This window comes from Rutilus rutilus, assembly GCF_951802725.1.
Source record: "Rutilus rutilus genome assembly, chromosome: 12".
NCBI classification, from domain to species: domain Eukaryota; kingdom Metazoa; phylum Chordata; class Actinopteri; order Cypriniformes; family Leuciscidae; genus Rutilus; species Rutilus rutilus.
Window position 1 is genome coordinate 33036311 of NC_140217.1, and position 19820 is coordinate 33056130.

General features: G+C 37.2%; 1 protein-coding gene across 4 annotated transcripts in view; it reads right to left on the minus strand.

The window, feature by feature from the left end:
• Window positions 1-19412, minus strand: part of foxp1b (forkhead box P1b) — a 193163-nt gene extending 173751 nt beyond the window's left edge. For all 4 annotated transcript variants that reach the window (XM_084426905.1, XM_084426902.1, XM_084426903.1 and 1 more), the window contains exons 1-2: window positions 19060-19412; window positions 9819-9888 (exon numbers count right to left, since the gene is read on the minus strand). The gene's annotated coding sequence lies outside the window, so the exon portion shown is untranslated. The remainder of the gene's footprint in view (window positions 1-9818; window positions 9889-19059) is intronic.
• Between the last annotated feature and the right edge of the window lie 408 nt (window positions 19413-19820).

Below are 19820 nucleotides of genomic sequence, written 5' to 3' on the forward strand. Positions count from 1 at the left end.
CCACACGTTTCACACAAATTGCCAACACTGTCAGTCTCAGACAGAAACCAGTTACCAGCCACTTTAGAGTAGTTTGATAATTGCCAGTTATTTGTGTGTCAAATTTCCCACAACTGCGAAAAGACTAGAGAAAAGTCACATTGTGTGTGATAAAATGTACTACACGATATTGTTTCTGCTTTATATCAAATATGCTGTCTACCCATCAATTACAATGAGACGCATAATCTAAAATAAAAGAGAAAAAAATTTGAGCAATTTAACATGCTACCAAATATTTTACATGACAAGATTACAAAAAAAACCTCTTTAAATGTGAAGCATATCACTTAGCAACATACTGCATAAATGACTGTTTTCACACAGATCTCCTAAAACACTCCTCCACGGCTGCCATTGGTCAGTCAAACACATAGCCGTGCCCCAAACTAACACCATTGATTGAGTCACTGTTGCTATGCCAGGCTGACCAGGATTCTCCAACAAATAAAGCAACGTTTGGAAAGCACCACAGAGTCAGTTTTTAAACTTCAAAGAATGTATTCTAGAAATTGCTTACTTATAAACATCTCTGCATATTAAGCTTGCAAAAACGTAATTATTTAATCTTAGAATGCAATCTGATATGCTATGTAGGGCTGGGTATCGTTCAAAAAAATTTCGATACCAATACCGATTCCGATACCTTGATTTCGTTACCGGTTCCTGAACGATACTTTTTTCGATACCAATTTTATGAAATCCATTTTAACAAGATTACATTACACATTACCTCAGAAAAACGTTGGTTTTATTTTTTCAGTTTGACTCATGCTCCTTAGCCAGTGCACAAAGGAACAATTTTTTTTTTTTAATAAAGAGCTCATGCTCACCAAAGCTGAATTTGTTTGATCAAAAATACAGTAAAACTTGTAACATTGTGAAATAGTATTACAATTTAAAATCTTATTTGAATATATTTTAAAATGTAATTTAATTTAGTAATTTAATTGCTGAATTTTCAAAATCATTACTTCAGTGTCACATGGTCCTTCAGAAATATGAAAACAGTTTGCTGCTTAATATTTTGGAAACTGATAAATTTTTTCATGATTCTTTGATGAATACAAATTTCAAAAGAACAGCATTTATTTGAAACAGAAATCTTTTGTAACATTACACGTTTTAAGGTATTTTTTTATCACTTTAAAAAAAAAATCTGACTAACCAACACATTTTTGAATGGCAGTGTACATTCAGTAGGTCATTATTGCAATATAATTACTGTCAGAGTGATCAACAAGGTATCTCTTCATTTACCAGTCGAAGACGGAGCAACTTTCTGCTCTTATCGTGCACTGTCAAGGTCTTCATCATAATTTGTCGTGGTACCGGTCTTTGCAGCAATTATTTTACCGCAAATACTGCATCGTGCGCTGTTGGCATCGAGCCTGGAGAAATGTAGCCACACTTTTGATCGATTTTCCCACATCTTTAGGGTATTGTGTGTGTGTGTGTGTGTGTGTGTGCTCGCGTCTCATATGAGTATGTGCGCGGAGAGTTTGTGTGTGTGTGCTCGCGTCTCATATGAGAATGTGCGTGGACAGTTTGTGTGTGCGCGCGCGTCTCATATGAGCATGTGCTTGGAGAGTTCCGCGCGTCTCGTGTGTGTAGAGTTTGCGTGTATGTGCGTGAGCGACTTTAGGTGTGTCGTTGTGCATTTCATATGTATTTGTTTGAGCACTGACGTTGACGAGTTAACCCCTTAGGTATCGAAATCTGGTACCGAAAAACAAGTAATTTTTCGATACTCGATAGTATCGAGACAATTCAGTCGGTACCTAAAAAGTATCGAACTCGGTACCCAGCCCTAATGCTATGTTCTGAGCCTTCGCATGCTTATGTGTAATATTGCTTTTACACAACAGTGCAATAAACAAGAAGTTAATTGACCGTAGTCAGGTTAGGCGCTAAATTAAATTGAATGCAGATGAAAACGAGGCTGTTAGGGATAGATCGCGTAATCTTTGGAGTTTTCGTCTACTGAAAGTAGTTTTTTTGTGTGTGTTTTTTCAGAAAGAAGTTAACAACTGAACAATCAGAATTGTTGTTAAACAACAGTACAATCCATTAAACGCACTGTATTCTATCCCTCTCATCCTTGTTTTCTCTCCTGTCAATTTTTCTTTTTTTAAAGGTACTACTAACCTGTCCCAGACTAAGGTCTATACAATGAAATAGTTCCAAACAAAGCTACAGCAGAATTATCCAGCAAACATTCAGTAGTTGAGTTTTGTTACTGAATGAATCCGTGTTGAATGAATGATTCAATGACTCGCTCATGAAGACAGTCACATGTTTTGTTTGCTGAATGAATCAGTGACTGTATCCGAAAGCTTAGGATAGAATTTGTTGCCTCGCTGCCCTACAGGCAATGACTTTGCAGGCAGCGTTTGCACATGAAGGTACCTCATGAAACTGATTTCGGACAGACTTCTGAGCAGACTTCTTAAGCACTTTTTATTTTACAATATCTCTTTACATAAAAAAAAAAAAAAAAAAACTACTTAAAAACTATAATTTCGTTCTTTTACTAACCCAACTAATTACTCATCCGGGCTTTCCAATAGGTTGCACATAAGGGGGAAAAAAAGTAGCACGATTCTTTCTGCCAGTCAGGCTGCAGCAGAGGAGCTGTATACAGCTTTGCAAGAATCGCCAAAAATTCCGTGAAATGAACACGGCCCCTTAAGTTAAGGAAAAGGTTATGGGTGGGCTTACATTTCCATGACACGCTGGACAACAACGGGACAGTTGGGTTTAGGAAAAGAAGAACGGGACGACGGTTGGGTTTAGGAAAAAAATAACGGGACGGTTGAGTTTAGGAAACTCGACACGCGGGACACGATCCCCGGTCTCCTGGGTGAAAGTTCTGTGTTGTTTGCCCCATCCACCACCCCAACCAACTGGATATTTGGCCTTTCATACTACCCGCTACCGTAGTCGCTCTTAAAGCTACACTGTGTAATATTTTAAGTAGATTTTTAGCAAAAAACACTTTGTTCTTTCAAAATTATACATTCTCATTAATGTGTAATCACTTCAACCAACTAATTAAGTATTCTCGTAAGTGTATAATCTGCAATTTAGAATACATACGAGTGAGTCGCTCGAATGGCGAAAGCCATGTTGCGCATCCATCTTGAAAATACAAAGAGGGACATGCCTGGAAATTCAAGTTTCGCCTTTCGCGTTTTTACACTCAGTGGCGAATGCGAGAGGGAGATTACTCAAGACTGCCGGCAGATTTGAAATAATACGGCCACCGTAGGAGTTAAAACGCCCTCGGAATGGGAGGGGCTAGAAAGTAATATTCAGTTGGTAGTCATATACAATTTCACCGCTAGATGGGAGAAAATCCTATACAGTGTAGCTTTAACGCTACGGAATCGTGCTGACCATCACGAAAAGAAAAAAACCCAGATAAACGTGTCCGTGTACACGAATAAAAAGATTCAATTACGTGACCATTTCACAAACTGCCGTGAGACTGGGCTGGTCTGTCAGGGTGGGGATGGTGGCTCTCCATCGTGATGTTGGTCAGCCATCACGATGGACGATGATTTCATCCATTGGCACAACCCTAACTACAATATCAATTTCTCACTAAAAATTACATCAAAAGTAGAAAATGTTGGTCAAGAACATACATTTACACACAAACTGACCACCAACTGCAACTTTCAGACAGCATTTTTTAGCTTAGCTGTCACAGAATTTAACACAATGAATTGTGGGATATCAAAGACAGCAAAGCATCCTCCGAAGGCAGAATTTTTAAGCTTTTGGACACAGCCAGTGTTTTTGAACAAATCAATAAATCACCCAAAGACAAGTCACTTGTTGCCACCTACTGTTGTGATGATGGAACTTACAGAAAACATAACTAAACATTTTCAAATCAGGAATAATATCTGAAAATAGAGATGCACTGATTGCAATTTTCTTGGCCGATTCTGTACACCATTGTCTGTAATGATAAAAAAAAAAAAAAACAGGTTGATATAGACCTTATGCGCCAGAGAAACAAAGGCGCAGCCATCTTTAGAAAATTGTCTTTTAACTTCCGTTTTTGCCGTCGCTCTGTATATTTCTATGGCATTGCTGTCCAGGAGTAATTAGCTTTTGAAGTGGATTTACTTATTGTAAATCATGAGGACTGTAATGTTTAAAGCAGATGTCTTAAATGTCAGTCGGCCAGGAAGATTTTAAAACGAGCCGTTCATTCATAAATACGCAAGATCACTGTGAAAATACAGACCGAAAGACAAAAGACAACGAGTGCAGCGCTGAAAAGGTGCGGGGCTACATAAGGTGAATAGCGCTCGATATTTTCATTAAAATGCGGGCGCATCTCTGGCGCAACCACCACAACGTTGCCCAACATCAAATGGCAAACGAAACTGCGCAACTCATTGTTTTGTGCTTCACGGACCGTTTATCAGTTTGGACTATCAATGTCAGTGCAGCACGAGCTGATCTTGATCAAGCGACACTGTTTCTACACACTGCTGGAGATTTCTCCGTTATTAACGGATCAAACAGCGCTGACGTGGAAAACAGGAGAAACATTGTGCCATGAATGAACTAGTTATAGGCTTTAAAGGAACACGCCGACTTTTTGGGACTTTAGCTTATTCACCGTATCCCCCAGAGTTAGATAACTCCATACATACCCTTTTCATCTCCGTGCGTGCCGTAACTCTTTCTGACGCACCCACCGCTAGCCTAGCTTAGCACAAAGACTGGAGGTAAACGGCTCCAGCTAGCATACTGCTCCCAATAAGTGACAAAATAGCACCAACATTTTCCTATTTACATGTTGTGATTTGTAATAGTCACAGCGTGTACAAATAACAAGGTCACATGAGACACAGCCATCTTCTAACCTTATACATACTGGGGAACTATATTCTCAGAAGGCGAAGCACTGCTACTTGGGCGGAGTGACATCTTTTTCCAGCACTTCAAAACTAAAATATTATTATATTTAAATGTTATTTTTAATGTGATGACCAAAACATTATTTGTTCATCCTTCAAAGATTATTAATTATAAAACTAAAAGTGTCAAGATGTAGGAAAACACACACTTATTTAAAAAAAAAATATTTAAATTTATTTATTTATTTTTTAAATCAAGGAAATTTCTCAGGCATTTCTTTCTTTTTGCTTTATCGAAAACGTATCGAACCGAACCGTGAATGTTATGAACCATTACACCCCTACTTATTACAGATGTTGTAACTTTTCTACTGCAAAAAAAAAAAAAAAAAAGGTTATAGAAAAAAATGTCAATAATTATCAATACCGAACGATTTTGGTACTTGCTACTCACAAGCTGCTTGAGATTGAGAGGCGCGCGCAGAGTGCGCTTTTGGTCTGAGCAACAAACCTACAGGAATGAGTAAAATGATGTGCAATACAAGCACTTTTTACCGGAGTGAATGAGACGAGTGAGAGGAGGCGGGTGTGTGTCACCATCTGAGAGAAGAGAGCAAGAACTGCAGCTGACGTTATTGCCCGTGCAAAATTTGGCCCAGATGCAGCTGACATGATTGTGAACAAGTCCAAAATGACTCATGTCAAAAATGAATAATAAATCAATAAACTGAAATCACTTTTTTCTGGGGTTTTCTAAGCAATAGATCAAAATCTGTTTTCTTCTAAATTGAAAAGGTTTTCTATCAAATGAGACCATGTACTTGATGACACTTTTTTGTAGAGTTATAAGCCATTACTTTCAAGTATGCCAATTAGACATGAAATCATTAAAAATGCCTTCAGGGTGTAAGGAGTCAACAGAAAGCTTACATATTATATAAAACTTGAATGATTGGAATCTGTATCTGTATCGGCCAATCATATGATAAGAAATCGGCAGTCTGTATCGGCTGCAAAAAATCCTGATCTGAGCATCCCTTATCTTCTCTCCTTATAAAGCCTCTGGCCCTATACAGTGAAAAATGGTTCTTGATTTAAAAAAAAACAAACACCTAAGAACCTCAGGTGCTGCAAAGAACCACCGAAGAACATTTATTGGTGGTGCTGGTGGTTTTTCAAAATCTGCAAACTTAATTATTAAACATCACTGTGTAAACATCAGCCATAACTTAGCAACCATACAGCAATGCTCTTGCAGCCAACCACAAAAACTAGCATTGTGGTAACTAGTTTTGCACAGACACACTAAAATCCAATTATAAGTGTTCCACACACAGTAAATACTCTTTATAGTGTGTTTTTATAGTTTTACTGCATTATCATACAGTTGTATACGTGTTTCATCTACTATTGCACTACACAGCACTGAACAATTACCACCACCATGATTGTGCAGCGATAAAGAAGTGTGAATCCTGAATCTGGACCTCATCCTCAAGACAATGACCTACCAAAGACAGGACAATTTAAGGGAGTGGTCTGCCTGAGGCGGTCTCAGTTTTGACCCGGCAGCACGGGAAGAGCCGGAGGAGATCGAGATGATTTAGAGCTCTTCTTCAAGACGTGCTGACAAGGTTAGAGGGTCAACACAGACATTAACAGGTCAGTGTGTGGCCCACTTGGGGACAATTACTCCTGGCCGCGGCTAAGTGGACACTTGATTGAACACGACAGTGCTGGGAATGCGCCATCCCTATAGATAACAATTCTAAGGACCATTTAGGATAAAAAGCCCTTGTGATACGCGCCTTTACGGCCCAAATTCATCTTTCTTTGCGCTTTTAAAAAGAATGCTGGCAGTGTGATCGAGGGGTTATTCTCTGGGCAGAAGGAAGAGAAACATTAGAGAGAGCTTGCATCCTTTGATGCTTTCAGAGAGATCACACAAGAGCAAATACAAGGTGAGGGGGTTGCTCGAGGAATCCATGAGATGGTTTATCTCAGTTTAGAAGATTGTTTCCCTTATCACGCTGAGCCTGTTAATATGTTTTGATTGTTTTGTTTGGGTTTATAGTCGATAACAAGCTGCGATATAATTAAATTCCAAAGGAGAATCCGCAGCATTTAAATTTTGATAATTGAGGTTATATGCACATCCAATTATTGCTGTTATTTGTAAGGTGCTAAAACAATCAATTTTACTGCCTGTAAAAAAAAAAAAAAAAAACTCTTTGGCCTGACTTTTACACACTGGCATCTTACAGTACAGAGGAGTGATTGCTAAATCGAATGCAAACGGACAGATTCAAACCTCTCTCCAATTTGCCGCTTGTTTAGAAAAGCCCAAACTGGACCACTTTCTAGACAGACAACTTTATTATAGTATATTATGAATATTAATGCACACCAATGCAACAAACCAACAAATACATCTCCACAGACATGCTCTCTTTCTTTTTTGAGAAAGCAGACTTTCAATAAACTGTTAAAACTAGATTACTAAATTGGCTCCCTTTCAATTCATTAGTTGGAATTTTACATAAAATTAGTCACACTCTACGTGAAGTTCAACTGAAACTTGTTTGAAATAAAGAGGAATTTACTGAAATGTAATGGGTAGAAAATCAACACATGTAATGCATTCTTAAAAATGAAGTGTTCTCCCATCCTGGTCCAACTATCTATTAAATATGATGTGATATATAAACTAAATACAAATCCATCTATTTCAACATTCAAATTCAAATTGCAAAAACCTTTGTATTCCAAGGGATTTAAATGCAACCGAAATGTTCTGTTTGTAAAACTATAACGTTACAAAATGTAACAGGCTGCCAATGGGGTAAAAATTGTGATATGCAGTGCGAGCGTTTGTTTAGTAAAAAGCATGAGAAATGAAAACAAGGTCTTTGGGTTGTTGTAAGCTGAGCTTGTATTGTGAGGGAATCGGGGCTATGGATTGTTGGATTGTTTACTTAAGTCTTGGCAGCAGAAAATCATCTCCACATTGTCCTGCTCCTGCTGTCGGCTCGGGCAGCATCGATTGCAGCTGTAGCACGTTAGGGAGATGCAGAGGACACAGTTCACTTAAGCTGGGGCGCACGCTGTACAAGTTTTGACAAATTTCGAGAATGATAAGAGATTCCTGTAACACTTCTTTTTTGTATATTTTCCAGGCAAAGCATTGCCAATATCAGCATTGTACCATTTCAATTTAGTCTGTCAATAAGGATGTCAAAACATGACATGACTGATGTGCAGTAAAACAGCCAAACAACACTGTTGATTGTGACCAAATTCAACAAAGACGTATATCGCACTGACCGGCATAAAAGCCGTGGCCTTTACCCAAGATTTCACTGGGAACATTTCGTACAATGGCATACAAAAATAAGAGGTTGGGTTGGAAGGTGAAAGTGAAAGTGAGAAAAGGATAGACAAAGCGGAAAGAAAAGGAGAGATAAATAAATAGGTATCGAAAGGGGATGCCCGATGGAGTGAAAAGAGAGAGAAAACACCATGGCATTGTCTTCCACACCTCCTAAAAATAGAATTTTGTTCAAAAAGACTATAGAGCGAAAAAAAAAGAAAAAAAAAATCACTTATCCAAGTGCTCGCTGGACTATCCCATTACCACGAGAGCCCAACTACAGACATTTCCCTTTACCACAGCTCAAGCAAAGCCGAGACACTTGGAAGTGATGTACTTGCAAGGAAGCGAGCTGAGGAAGCAAGCGTCTCTTTTTACCTCTCTCCCCTCCGCCCTCATTAACTGGGCTCCTTTCCAATTCATTTAGGAAGCCCCGAGAGCCTGCCTTCCCCTGGAATTTACCGAAATGACACAACATTAGCAGATTTGCATATGCAAAACGGGTCAAGCAACAGGCACTCGCTGCTCAATTGACCTATTGCTTGTTGTGGCAAGCCGAGTTATTCCCGCGGAACAATTCTGTAACCAAGTGGGCGTCATGCGAGTGCCATCTGGGTAACACTTATTTAAGGCTGGCAGAAGTCCCGTGGCAGCCCGCCTGGCGAGGAGGAGGAAAAGGGGAATAAATTGCATCATTTACTTGACATCCATTTGCCGTCATGCCCGTTTAAAACCCATGACTAAATAATTTGGTTATTCGACTGCCAGTTACCACTGTCACCCAAATGGTGCGGTGCACGCGACAAACAGCAAGACTGTCAAACTCTGACACTGATAAAGGACAGGCCTGTGATGTTTAACCATGCCAAAATGCATAAGCATATTTATATCTGGCAATCTATTTTTACAAAAGACTTTAAGGATGGTACTTTCTATGTTACTGAATTATGACAACACACACATTTTTATCCAAGCAAGCGGTTCTGAAATTGCAGAATAAAGGAGGACCATCTAAACTTAAGGAGAATAGTAATTCTCAATAATGATAACTTCAGATGTCACATCTTTTATGCTTAGGAATTCATTTGTATGAAATTGAACTGAATTGAAATTTAATGTTTGTGTTATTTTGTGAAGCGACCTTGGGTTCTTGAAAGGCACTATAAAAAATAAACATGATTATTATTTATTATTATTATTTGGTTGCAAGCTGTACTTTTTACTGCTAGATCTGCTGATTTTTTAGAGCAAATGCAAAACGGTGACACATAGACCAAAATGGGTTATTATTGGCTGATTGGGGTGATCAATTGCCCATATAATGCAAATATAATGTATATGTAATAATTCTAAAAAAAAAAAAAAAAAAATCGTCCAATGCTGATGATCTCAAAATATATAAATATGGGCTGATATATCAGTAGAAAAAAGAAATGTGTGGAAAAAAAAGGCCCTTTAAGTAGCATTCAAATCCATTTTAAATGAAAAAGAGCTTGTGTAACAAGAAAAAGTATGAAGTTTCTTACTGTTTCAGAAGGTAAATTGACAGGTGATCGTAGACTGTATGCTTAAGTCCCTTTAGTCTCGTTGAGGTGTCTGAAACCACACAACAATCAACAGTCAATGTTGCAGGACTGAGGAATATGATTTTATTGCATGACTTTACCAATCAATCAAGAAAAAAAAAAAAGGTTCCACAATCTGAATTCAATTTAGGTTGACATTTGGTTTTGAATATGGATCCATTTTTCATTAATCAAAGTGTAATTTGCTCTAACCATTACACTAAATCATAGCAAAACAAAAAAAAGTGTTTTGTACCAATAAACTGCAAGTGATAAACCCTCCTGAAAGTATCCATTTAATCACTGTAAACAATTGTATATCAAGTACACAGAAATGCACTCAAAATTCCCATCTCGCCGCTCTATGATATTAAATCAAAAGATTGATCTCTCATTTTCGAGCTTTGAAGTTCACTCGGCATTGGCCAATTGATCAATCCACGCTTCAGAAGATCGTAGGCTACATTATGCTCATTCATAACATCAAAATGCTTTTAGAGAAATATCCAGTAATCCCCAAGTACATTTCTCAGGCCTCTTTCTCAACACTTCGCTCTGCACTAGAAAAACAAAGAACCAACAAATGGTGCTTCATTGTTACAGAGTTAGATTTTTTTTCTTTAGAGCTTGGATATCACCACCTGTTTGACAAAGTACAGATTTTTGTCAGGAACTTTCTGGACCTGAAATAAATGTTGTCATAGCACTTCAGTAAACATTTCAATTTGCCTGGGGAATCTGGCGCACAAGGAGCAAAACCACCTGTATGGCAACTCGTGGATTTAACAGCGAGTCAGTGTGTTTTCTAGGCTTGAGAGCGCGTCAAGCACAGATTGGGCTGCATCCAAGAGCATCTTTCAAACAGCTTCTTGAAGTGAGATTACAATGACTCAAAATGATTCACTTTCAGTCGGTTTCTCAAAACGGCAAGCAAAAAAGGCCGTACGTGAGCGCTTTCATGTGAACGAGGCAGGTTTGCTACCGAGTTGAGCGTTTAAGATAATTGCCGTGCTTTCATAATGATCCATCAGATGAGACCTTACATATCAGATAAACAAGCAACACGTCAATTAAGACCACCAGAATTGCTTCGAAGTTCAAACCAGCAAATAGGCCACATTTTGGTATAAACACACATACATATAGTTGTAAACAGAAGATCAAAGAAAAGTTCCATCGTTTCTTTTTTTTTTTTTTCTCCTTTGAATTCATTTGAACATTCAATTGGAAAAAAAGAAACCTTCTCGCAAAACTAATTAACATGCATGCTATGATAAGGTAATTAGTACTCGAGCCGGTTTCCTGATTAAACATACTCTAATTGAGAGCATGCTGCTATTGAGAGGGAGGAAAAACTCGATTCCCTTGGAGGGCACTCAAACGATGTCCCTTTAACAAACACGTAAGCAGAGACAAAACGTCTCAAAGGCTGAGACAAAACACACATTAATTACCAGTCAACAATATCGGCATCTACTCTATCCTTTTCCAAATATGTTTCTCCTCTGTTTTGAAAGTATTCTTCAAGCATTGTAAATAATTTGCAGAACTTGTTACTCTGATGGCTTGGCAAGTGATTAAAATAAATAAATAATAAAATATATATTATTATCATTATTATTAAAATAAAACATTATATATTCATAAAATATAAAAGAATACATATAAATCTAAATATTGATTTTCTAACATACAGTCTATAATAATATCTATTCATCATATTTGCTTGGGAGCAAATCTGAGCTACGGGCCGTGAAGTATGGATCTGAGATCATACCAAAGTCACGAGCCAACAATGTGAAAAAGTTTTGAATGTCTAACGTGTCATGATAAGGCAATCAGTGAAGTTTAGATTTATCATATACATTTCTGTTATTTAGTGCAGCAACACTGCTCTGATTTCAGAAGTGCAAGAGAGGTTATGATGTGTAAATTCTGAACCGACTCGGTATGAAAAATGGTGTGAAGGTCTCCATAGCCAGCTGAGCTCATGTTAAAGCATATGGCTCAGAGTTGTTGTACTTGTGCATGTCTTACATCTTTTGATCATGTGCATGTTTTTTATGCATTGTAAACAAACACATCTTAATTTCTGCAATGTAAAAAAAAAAAACATTGCTGTTGTGAAATCTGCTAATTATATATGTCGCCAAGATGATGTTTTCAAGCTTATAAAGTTTTATCAAAATTGAGTTGATAATATCAGATAAAATGGGTTGAAAATTATCTTGAAAAAAGAAATGTGTCAACCGGTAGAGATTTTGGACTATCGACTATCGCGGTTAAGCTCACGTGATGTTACCGTGCTGCACCGTCATGAAAGTGTATTATTTGAATCTGTTTTTAAGCCTTACGGTTTAAAAACCATTGATTTTAAACCGTTCAAGCGCAATAAGCAGCGAAAAAGGGACTCACTTGGTATAACGGACAAGACCGTTTATGAGCGCACACACCTGAAATGCTGGCACATAAACTGAATTCTTTTTGGTGCCTTATTAGGCTTGAATGTTCAAATAAACACACGTATGTGCCAAAATGCCCGTCTTTGTGAGTAACCTTGTAAACACCGTCATTTAGGTCTTAAGTGAAAACAAACAGTTGAGAAAGAAAACGCTTGTGTCTTAAGGTGACCACCTGTCCCGCATTTTACAGTTGTACTGTAGCAAGAGTTCCAATATCTGTTTCAATATGGCGGATGGCTTACGTATAGCGGGCCATAGAAAAAGCCACTAATGAGACATCTGTGTATATTTCTGCTGATGACGACTGCATAGGCGAAGAAAAGGAACCAGTGTAGACGACATCAAATCTCATAAATATAGCTACAACAGCCAGGACTGCTTCTAGACTCGTACTGGATAACATCCAGATTAAACCTGCCAGATCCAACAAAAACAAAAGTTCAAGATGAACTGAATCTGGTAAAGACATTTATCGTTTGCATAGTCTAATAAAGGAAAATAAACAAGTCGCTACTTAAAGGCCCCGTGAACCGGAAGTTGCAAACGACTTTTCTCCAGCGTTGTGACGCATTTACAAGTGAAACGGAATATTGAACAGAGGGCATGGTTTTACTTTAGCGCTCTTCCTCTCCATCTCTCGCTCATAGCAGTCTAACGATTTAAGGGGAGTGGTTAAAGCGTTTTCAACCCAAGCCGTCCAACTGACGTCATCAGAAAAGGAACGCCATTCCAGACCGGAAGTAACTTTTCAGATTTTGATTAAAGATTGCCACGGCAAACAATTTTGTTCTGTGTATTAACTTGCACATATTAATTGTTCACCACAACACTAGTAATATGCGCTAACAAAGTAAATAGGGTCAATTTTGATTTCATGTCAACTTTAAGGAAATTTATTTTAGTATAAAATGTGATTTTTTCCTATACTAGCCTGTTATTCAGTTCATTATACAGTAGTAGGGCTGCACAATTAATCGAATTTCTAATCGCGATTACGATTATGGATGCCACGATTACGTAATCGTTCAAAGCCGCGCGATTAAAAAAAAATAAAAAGCTGCTTACATTATTCTGCGTGGTGTGTTTTGAGCATGTTAGCCTACCTTATGAGAGGCGAACCACGACTACTTCAGAGAACAATGGGAACGACCAGAGACGTAAGTGTATGCTGAAATAAAAAGTCTCTCAGAAAAACGGACTTTCCTGTCCTGTCAGCCGCTAAACTGCAGTAGCGCGCACTCTTCAACTGCGCGCGCAAATGCGGCGGAGCGCGCTGTATATCGCTTAATTTTATAGACAGCGCAAAATAAACTACAAGCATGCAACGTCGTTAGCTGCTACGTTTTAAATTAGAATAAAAACGCGTTGTCCAGATTCAGTATCTGCGGTCAGATGAGATGTTGTCAGGCTACAGTGTCATTATTCTATCGTTATTTTCATAACGAAATAAAAAGTCTCTCACCTCAGAAAAACGAAATTTCAAGTCCTGTTAGTTGTTATACTGCGCTCGTAGCTTGCACTCACTTTAACAGTTCTTGTAAGTATTGTGTATCACCATGGTAACTGTTGTTTCCATAACCCCATAATGCCACTTATTGGTTATTTTGTATATCTTTAAATGACTGTGGTGGCTCACACCAAGATTGTATTAACAAAAACTAGTTTGGGACTGCTATTTAAATAGCTTAAACTCGTAGGCCTGCTGTTTATTTATCAGTAGCCTATTATTAGTCATATTCTTATTTATTTGTAGCCTATATTAAGTAAAGGGGGACAGTAGCCTTTGTGTGTGTCAACCATTTTTGTGTAAACAAATGTATTATATTATAGGCCTATATAATTCCTAAATGGGGAAATGTGGGTCCCATGGCCAAGCTATTCAAAACATCATTCAATGTAAATTGTGGTAATCGTAATTGATTACAATTCAAGGGAATAATCGACAATTATGATTTTTGTCATAATCGTGCAGCCCTGTACAGACTACAGTAGGCTAGTCAACGTTTGAAGTGGATCAAAAACTTTCATCAAAGTTATACATGAATTTTGAACAATGCCCGTTCTTGTCTTAGGACAACTTTGATGAACTTTTTCGATTCACTTCAAATGTTGACTACTGTATTTAGTAGTATCAATTCAACCTGGGCAAACTGAGTCCCAGTCACAGAACCGGTCACAATTAACAAAGCTTATTGACGATTTAAAACGTTATCATTCAATATGATTCCAAATAGTCTTTCCAACTAATAAAAATCAATTACATAGTATAATAGTAGTAAATTTATCTCACACACATTTCCCACAAATTGCACAAAATCAATAACCAGGTGGTCACCCTAATGTGTATCAGTATATTAGATCAGTGCATTCGGTCTTAAAGTGACAGCAGCCTAATATATCTGCTGCCGTCTATGCCATTAATGTTAATCAAACAAATTCATTGCTCTTGACAGAATCACTTTTGTAACTTTAATAAGAATACATTTATTTATTATTTATCCTTTATTTTACCAGGATAGTCCCATTGAGATATAAAATCTCTTCTTCCAGGGAGTCCTGTATATAAATGTGTATTTAATTTACACAGTGCTAGCAGTTTTTCAGGTAGGACTACTTCATTTGTATCTTTGTTCTATAGTAGTTTCTTTGATCCTATTTTATCACTGTTTATTTAATTTTCAATGAGCTTGAGTTTTCATTTTTTTTATTTACATTTTTACTTATGTTATTTAGGCTAGTATTAGTTTTTTGTGATTGGTGATGAGATTTATGAAATATCAACTTTCGATATCATAATTTTTAAGCAAAAATAACTATATTGTCATAAATCATTATTGTAAAATAAAATGACTCATATCGAGATATAAGATTTTGGAGATATAACAATTTTTTTGTTTTAAGTAGATATAAAAATAATACAAATATATTAAACCTAAAATGAATAAAATGTATCTAATTAATTCATTTTTATCGGTAAAAATCAGATTCTGAACTACTGGGTAAACCAATCGAGCAGAACTCTTGTATATTACAGCAGATTTAAAAGAAAAAAAAAGAAAAAAGAAATGAAAACCACTGTATGCAGTTCTTGCATGCCGTAGCTTTTCCAGCTGTTTCTTTATGAACTATCAATATCAATGCCAATTTTTGCACAGAAAGAATGCTGGAAAGAATTCTTGCACATTATGCATGACATAAATGTCAACAAATGCAATGATTCGAATTCCTGGAAAGAGCAGCATCTATACTGCTTAAGGATTCAGAAATTCAGGCATTGGCTGCTGCTCTTCAGCTCTTCGGGGCTAGATCAGTGAGAAACTGATCCAACGAGCTGATCCCAGCTCAGCTGTCAACTTCACAGCTGGCATAAAGGGACTTGTGAGTATCACACCATTTCAACATTTAATCCAGCCTCTAATCCGATCCATTTGGATTTACAATCCAATAAAAGGACATACAAGATGACTATAGCTAGAAGTCAACAAATCAGTGACTTTCTCTTTACTGTACATTGATCACTAAAACATTTTTGCATTGATTCAATCTCTTTTCATTCAATTTTAGTACATTGTTTTGAATATAAATACACTACAAGTCATACATTTGGACAGAAGTGAATGAATTTAAGTTTCACATCATCTTAAAAACATTTGATCTAAAGGCTCATGCTTAAATTTTTGGAAAAAAATAATACTTTGGCAGATAAATGTGAATGATGCTAAATATGAAAATAATTGCATTAGTTGGTATGAATATTGAAGGTAAAGCATCTGTCAAATGCCTCAGTTGAAATCTAGACACGGGTGGCAATTTTGATGATTCTTATACAATAAAAAATAAAATAAAATAAAAAAAGTCACTTACAATAGTGATATTTATATAGTTTTAATGATTTTACTATTATTCTAACGTGTAAACAAGTAAATAAATAAATGTGTTCAACATTTTGACGTATATAGTGAAAGAAAGAAAGAAAGAAAGAAAGAAAGAAAGAAAGAAAGAAAGAAAGAAAGAAAGAAAGAAAGAAAGAAAGAAAGAAAGAAAGAAAGAAAGAAAGAAAGAAAGAAAGAAAGATTCATCACATTTTCACCCGAAAACTTATTTATATTCTCTAGGTGAGATATTTAAAAAGGAAAAAAAAAGTGGCAACTTCCAGTCCACTTGTATAATTTTCAACTGCCTGCAAGTACACAAATGATAAAGTACCTGGATTCCTCAGTGTGACTTTGAGGTGACAACAACAACAAGCTATAATTAACTTATAAAAAAAAATTATCACCGCACACTGACAGCGTTCAGAGTTGCCATAGAAACAAGACCCTGGCTGCATCCTCAGCCTAAGCCGTCCAGCGACTGGCCAACGGCCTGGCTTCTCTAGCCAGGCAACCCAGCATGAAAGCCACACGCTAAAGAGACACAACAGCTGCCCGAACACACAGCAAGACACGGGACGCAGCAACCTCTTTCCCACGTTATGATTCAGACATCACAACTTCAAGCATTATTCGGCGAGCTGTGTTTAACCTCTACGATTCTCAGATTTCACTTCATTTAAATACACTTTACCTTAGTGAAGATGTTAAAAACCTTTCTGTGCCGTAACCACCACACACATCTGACTCATCAAGATCTTCTGAACGATTGCGAGTAAATCTGAAAATACTAGCTTTGGAATGAAAAATTTGCACGCTTTTCCTGTAATACCATGACGGAGTAACATTACGCACAAATCTATTTTTGGAATCTGAAAAAGTATATATGGGGAAAGAAAATACAGCATGGAGGCATAAGATTTGTATTTTTTTTTACTACAGGTACTTGGTGAGTACAGTAGTGCGCTCCCATCATGAAACGGATGAAATAACTCAGGCTCTCCTGCTGTTGAGCATCAAGGCCGAAAAGTTGTATAGAAAAGTTCAGCCAGTGCTTTTAATCCTGGGTCAGTCTGCGTTTGCAGAGGTCCATTTCTGCATAAGTGAGCACAAACTCCAGTGCCTGTTCAAACAGTTTCTCTCTCTCTCTCTCTCTCTCTCTCTCTCTCTGCCCTTCTCTTTGTCTCTCCCTCTCAGGCAGCTCATGACAACGGCCCAGCAGCAGCACTGTTTGATCTCCAGTGTTTTCCTTAATCTGGGTTGTCAAGGTTCGCTTGTTGGAGGCTGTTTACTTTACTTCTCCTACCAAAAAAAAAGCATTCTTTTTTTTTTTTTTTCGTCTTCTCCTTCCCTCAGACAATGACTAATCCAAAGAACTGAGCCTTACCAACGCTGGGTGCTAAAGCTGCTGCTTTCCCATTTAAAAGTGTGATTTGAAAAGACGTTTAAAAGTTACATTTATGAGAATCAATGAGGGGAAAAAATGGTAATGGTAAATAATACAATTAATGATTAGTAATTTCAGTTTATGCCCTTTAATAATAATAACAATAATACACATACACAAACAAATGCAAAAAGCAACATTTCTTATTCCTTTCCACTTTCAAAATAAAAATCTGCACTTACTGATTTACATCTGGCTCCACTGAATATGTGTGCAAACAGATAAATAATATAAAATATAACATTGTAAAATATGTAAAATAATTGTAAGTATGAGTATGTACAAATGTTCCGTTTATTTAATTTGTGAATGTTTAAACAACAGAACATCATATTTAAAATATATATTTAGTAAAAAAATAAATAAAATAAAAAACGATAGTGGGAGCAAATATAGTATTGTGTGAAGAATATGTCAGGCTAATTATAATAAAAAATTTAAACTGACATTTTACTAAACGAAAAGAGCTACTTTTATTGTGCTGAAGCTACATACAATTTAAAAGTTTATTTCCTGCACTTTTTCAAACTTTTGTCTTTTATTAAGTAGCCTAAATGTAGGCTATTTATCCACCGGTTGTGTGGTTCACATTCAGAAAGTACGAGCTAAGGCACATTTATCTCGAACACTTGTTACAACACAGTGATGTTGAAAACCAATTTTACTCGAGCTGCACTTCGGCTGTGTCTCCAATTCAAACCCTGAGACAAGACAGCGTTTATGGAACTCACAGGCGCGTTCGGACGTTCATAACCCATATGATGCTCAAAATGCTGTCTAACTAGGCAACTCACTAGGTTTTGAAACACAGCCTGCTCTTGCTGAACACTTAATTCTGAACGCTTCTGCTCTGAACTCCATAACTCAACCGGATGATAAGTAACGTTACTGCACTGAGCTTTTTTTTTTTAATGCACGGGGGAAACTGTCGCGATATTATTTTGCGCTGTTAATGTTATATTTAACTCCAAACGAAGAGATGCACCAGTAGAAGTTTGTGGTTGAGGGAGCACGTGGGGAAAAGCCCCCTATACAACACTGAACACCGAAAGAAATCTCGGCTCGCAAACTTTTACGCCATCGATAGCAACGAGTCGCGATTTCAATAACTTTGTTTTTACGCATCACGTCACACCAGAGCTGTCACACATATGTAACGATATGTTGTTTACAAAAAAAAAAAAACGAACAGCGTAACTTGCTAGCTAAAGAGCTAACTTCTGAAAAGTACTTGAAGACTACAAATAAAATACATCGCCCGGACAGTTAGTTATTATACACGCGAACAATAATGTTGTGTGTTAATCTGCTCATTACGCCAATATTGCTTAAAAACAATAAGGCAACAATTAGATAACAAAGACAAACTGTCCATATTGTGCCCTAAAATGTTGCAGAATGCAGGAGGTGAATGAACTTACCGGGGTTTGACAGGGACGAGATAGACACGGAAATTTGTGCACGATAACAAATTCAACTCTTCACGCGATCTTGTATACCATGAGCGCGTGCTATTAAACGCACTGTAAATAACCAACAAATATATCACTCCGCCAGCGGTACTAACTTCAGCTGCAAACACTGGACTGGGAGCAACGCCGCAGTTTCGAGCCCGTTTCACGCCGCCTTTCTACACGGAGCTGCTTCGTATGTTATTACAGTTTATTGCGCCTTTGCTCACACACAGAAAAGAGAGAGAATCGCGGATTTGGATGTTGTTATTTTTTGATGTTCTACGCCCGTGACGTCATATCCACATCCACCTGCTGTAAACAACATTCATTGCAGATCTTTGCGCTGCAAAACAAAAGTGTGTCAAAAAAAGTCCGAGATATGCTACGTGAGTTACATAGAAGACAGGATAACCTTTTTTTCACGGTTGACATAATTCTAATTCATTTTGCTTGCTAGTTTTGGTAGTTGCAACTGATGTAAATGCAGAATTTCTGTCTTCTTTTCCTCGAAATTGTCCAGTGAAGCAAGACAAGGTGGGGGGTGAAAGTTCAGGAGAAGGACAACCCATAAGAAGGGAAGTAAAGAGAGTGTGGGCATTTAATAGTCTAAATATCAGCATACTAGTCTCTATTAACTACACAGTGGTTATAACCAGATTTAGGCGTAACTAAATTCACAATTCTCATAATATTAGCCTATACTGTATTACAATATTCACTTAAGTTTC